The following is a 4,726-nucleotide window of genomic DNA, read 5'->3' as shown; positions in this document are numbered from 1 at the left end:
AGCCAAAAGGATTTTGGAGTGATGGAATTAATAAGCGTGTTAATAGATTTAAGAAAGTCATAGATAATCAGGGAAAGGATATTGATATTAAATCTTTAATTTACCTACTTCTTTTCCTTATTCATATATTTGGACAGATCTTATTGGATGGCCTGATAATGTGGCCGGCGAATGTTATGTTCACTAGAAATATCAAACCTATTTTCGGAAACCTCTTGAGAGAAAATAAAAGTGCCATTCCCTAATATTTGAATCTTCTTCCCTTTTAGCAAAGCCGCCGAAAAATATTTACTATCTATCATTATTTCTTCGTTGATAACATTACTGTTAGCTTTCTCGGTAATTGGAGCAGCAATAAAACTCCATAAGAGAGCAGTACTCTAAGAATTTTAAAGTGGAAAACATGGATTTTAATCTTTTATCTCAGTATCCTTAACCGATTGATGATTGTGCTGTGTTCCAACCGACATAGTGTCCTTCGAGCAGAGTATATGTTTATGCGATTTCTTTACAGTTTCAGTTCATTTTTTGTTCATGTAATATTCTTTGTATATGTTTTGTTCTATTTTAACATTCATGATTAGTCAGAATTATTTAATAATAATAATAATAATAATAATAATAATAATAATAATAATAATAATAAACCGAATCGATAAGTAAAGTCAAGGATAAGAGAAAGATAGATTAGAGGGTACTGACCAGATCACCGCTGGATATGAGCGAAGGCAACTGGGACCTTGGGGAGGATTACTACCACTCAAATCCCAACGAAGACAAATAGCCGCTGCCAACGAGAAACCAATGACAAGCCGCTTTATCGATAATGCAAATTTATTTGTAAATGTTATCGAAAGAGGTGGAGTGTACTGAAAATCTGGGAACACTTGTTTTTCACTCAGCTTCCACGGAACACCACAAGAGGTTTTCAAGAAGAGATCTTAGATGATCTTTGTGAAACCCCTCCTTTTTTGTGTGTGTGCCACCATACACGGGCACCGCGCCCAAGAATAAGGGTCAAGTAGGATGGAAAAACCGAGAATAGAAAGCACTAGCCAGACCCCCGCTACCTCAGGGCAAAAAGGACTGGGACCTTATTGCCACCCAAATTCCAGTGAAGACCAATGATCACGGCAAACGCGAAATCAATGGTAAGCCAATGTTGCGATATGTTGTTAGCAAAAGAGGTGGAGAATACGGTTACTCAGACTCCAGGGAACACAACAAGATGTTCTTAAAAGCATTCTTTGCCTACTCCCGGTGAGTACATTCTTATCTATATATTAATACGATAGCGTGCATGTTCTTTTGTATGTCACGCTTTCAGGAAAATGTCATTGGTTAAGATTAAATAACACACACGCTATCGTATTAATATATAGATTATACTAAATGTGAGTTAATGGATGTGGTGATTGTTTAATGAGATTTCAGGCATAATTTCCTCCTTCTTTTCGAGTATGGGGTTGCTAATCTGACGTGTTGACTTCCGGTAATTATGTCATTATCTTCCGTTAAAAAAAGATTCATATAATATATTTATGATGTATTACATTGACATAAGATGTCATATTCCATAAATCACATGGATTTACTGCTTATTCCAAAAAATCAAGTAACTGGATTAATGCATGCTAGGGGCTTATTTGTAACATTCCTAAAACCACGTAATATATCAAATAATCGTGAGTTCATATTTTCGTCCTTAATGTCCTCATGGCAGTAATTGCAGAGGAAGGGATTAAAATAACTGAGATTCTTAGACTGATACTACACTCAGAAATTAATGTTGAAGTAATGGTTGCCTAATCCCTACACGTATTAATGTTTTTATGTATTAATTTCGAAAATCTGCTGCAATATTTTATGATTTAAACCTTTCTTTATTTCAAGTATATTTTTATCAGTGCGGTGGGAGATATAAATTCAATCCGGGAAATAGCTGAAACCGTTTACGATTTAAACATTACTTTATTTCATGTATATTTTTTAACAGTGGAGTGGCAGAAATGAAAGTCAGTTCCGGGATTTGATGAGATTAGTGCAAATATATACTAGCAGAATACTCAGCGTCGCCTAGGATGGAATGGGATAGGTGGACAAGGTATAGTAGCAGAATACTTAGCGTCGCCCGAGATCTATGAGGTAGGTGGAAGATATATACTAGCAGAATACGCGGCGTCACTCGGGATTGGATAAGATAGGTGGAACATATATATTATGATTTATGTGTTTTCAATTAAATAATCCGCCAAGGCAATGTATCAAATTTATTATTTTAGTAAAGGGGGCGCGATAATATCTGTTAAAATTATGAAAAATCATTGTCGAAATAAGTAACATATCCAAGAATTATGAAAATGATGAAATGTGAGTGAATTGATCGGTGTGTTTGTAATGAAATAATCAGCTTAGGCAATATATCAAAGTTATTATTTTAGTAAGGGGGCGATAATGTGGGTTAAAATTATTAAAAATGACTGTCGTAATTAGTAATATATCCAAGGGTTATCAAAAATGTTTAAATGTTGGTTATTAGGTTTGTGTGATTGTAATTAAATAATTATCCCAGATACTTTAGCAAAGTTATTATATTTTAAGAGGAGCGACAATGTGGGTTAAAATAATGAAAAAATCATTGTCGAAATTACTAATATATCCAAGAATTATGAAAAATGATGAAATCTGAGTTAATTGATTGATGTGTTTGTAATGAAATAATCAGCCCACACAATATATCAAAGATATTATTTTAGTAAAGAGGAGGGTTATACAGTTTTTTATAGAAGGGCTAGAATAATACGATGGTGTCTTCATTCATGCCAAACACCCACAGAATGCCTACCAGCAATATATTGCATATTAAATATTATCATTATATTATTACGCTTATCGCTCCGCCCGTTATCATGCTGTGCATCATTAAAAAAAGGAAAGTGGAATATTCCAAAAAGGGGAATATTCCAAATAAACGTTGTCACCTTAAATAATAAAAAAAAAAATTGCTCTGGCTGTTGAGGCAAAGCTTATAAAAATGATTTGTCTTTCTTGGCCCTTTGGCTAAGATCAAAGTGTAGTATCTGTTCTTCAGGTGCTACATTTCAATTTCTTCTCTCTTAGTGGAGGAGTAATCCTTGACGACTCAGATAATTTTTTCTCCACGTTAAAAAAACGACCTTGGTGTCTAAATCTGTCCCGTGGGGAGGCATTGCGAATAGGTACTATGTTTAATGTAACAAAGTTTTAATATTAAAAAGTAACTGGAAAAAGTTATTTCTGATTTAATTACAAAATGCCCTGGAAGTGTTACTCCTGGTTAATTATAAAATTCCCTGGAAAATGTCCATTCTGATTATTTTTTTTTGTTTACTTGCCTCCCCACAAGGGCGGAATTAGACATGAGGTCGGTTACAAATTTAGGGGGGAACCAGCTCCCAAAACGGGCTCTCTGGTCAATAACAAAATAAGAATTCTCCTCCATTAAACAATACCAAAAAAGGGGGAGATTTAAGTCACTGGAACGCTGAAACTGATACTACACTCAGAAATTCATGTTGAAGCCATGGTTACCTAATCCCTAACCGTGTTAATGTTTTTATGTATTACTTTCGAAAAGCCGCTGAAACAGTTTATGATTACTTTATTTCAAGTATATTTTAAGCAGTGGGTTAGGGATATGAAGTCAGTCCCGGAAATTACTCAAAGTTTGCGATTTAAACATTACTTTATTTCACGTATATTTTTAACAGTGGGGTGGGGATATTAAATTAGTCCCGAAAATGTGTGAAAGCGTTTACGCATTACACATTACATTATTTAATGTATATTTTTAACACTGGGGTGGGAAATATGAAGTCGGTTCCGGAAATGGCTGCAACCATTTACGTTTTGGACATTATTTAATGTATATTTTTAAAAGTAGGATGGGAGATAAGAAGTCGGTCCCGGAAATGGCTGAAAAAGTTTATGATTTATACATTACTCTATTTCATGTATATTTTTAGCAGTGGGGTGGAGATTATAAGTCAGTTCCACAAAGGGCTGAAACAGTTTACTATTTAGACATTACATTATTTAATGTATATTTTTAGCAGTGGGTTGGGGATATAAAGTCAGTTCCGGAAATGGCTGAAATAGTTTACTATTTAGACATTACATTATTTAATGTATATTTTTAGCAGTGGGTTTGGAATACTGACGTGCAGAAGTTCAAGTGCAATGTGAACAGACATCTTGCTGCTCAAATCCCTACATAGTGCCCCAGTAGTTGTTGCCCCTGATAGTAGCCCCCTACACCAAAGTGGCAATGTGCCTTGTTTGGGGTGAAAATGTAATTAAAAAAAAAAAAAAAGTCGGTCCCAGAAATAGCTGAAACAGTTTACTATTTAGACATTAAATTATTTCATGTATATTTTTAACAGTGGGTTAGGGATATAAAGTCAGTTCCGGAAATGGCTGAAACAGTTTACTATTTAGACATTAAATTATTTCATGTATATCTTTAGCAGTGGATATGGGATATAAAGTCGGTCCCGGAAATGGCTGAAACAGTTTACTATTTAGACATTACAGTATTTCATGTATATTTTTAGCAGTGGGGTGGGTATATAAAGTCAGTCCCGGAAATGGCTGAAAAAATTAACTATTTAGACATTACATTATTTCATGTATATTTTTAACAGTCGGTTGAGGATATAAAGTCAGTCTCGAAAATGGCTGAAACAGT

The 4,726-nt window shown here is 34.3% G+C and overlaps 1 pseudogene; it reads left to right on the top strand.

Moving 5' to 3' along the window:
• The first annotated feature begins 3,039 nt into the window (after positions 1 to 3,039).
• On the top strand, positions 3,040 to 3,181 carry LOC145264818 (U2 spliceosomal RNA; annotated as a pseudogene).
• Positions 3,182 to 4,726: the final 1,545 nt, after the last annotated feature.

This window comes from Euprymna scolopes, chromosome 3 (assembly GCF_053919585.1).
Source record: "Euprymna scolopes isolate OS-2025 chromosome 3, ASM5391958v1, whole genome shotgun sequence".
Taxonomy (NCBI): domain Eukaryota; kingdom Metazoa; phylum Mollusca; class Cephalopoda; order Sepiida; family Sepiolidae; genus Euprymna; species Euprymna scolopes.
The sequence above is the reverse complement of the archived record's forward strand: the minus strand, read 5'-3'. Positions and strand labels throughout refer to the sequence as shown.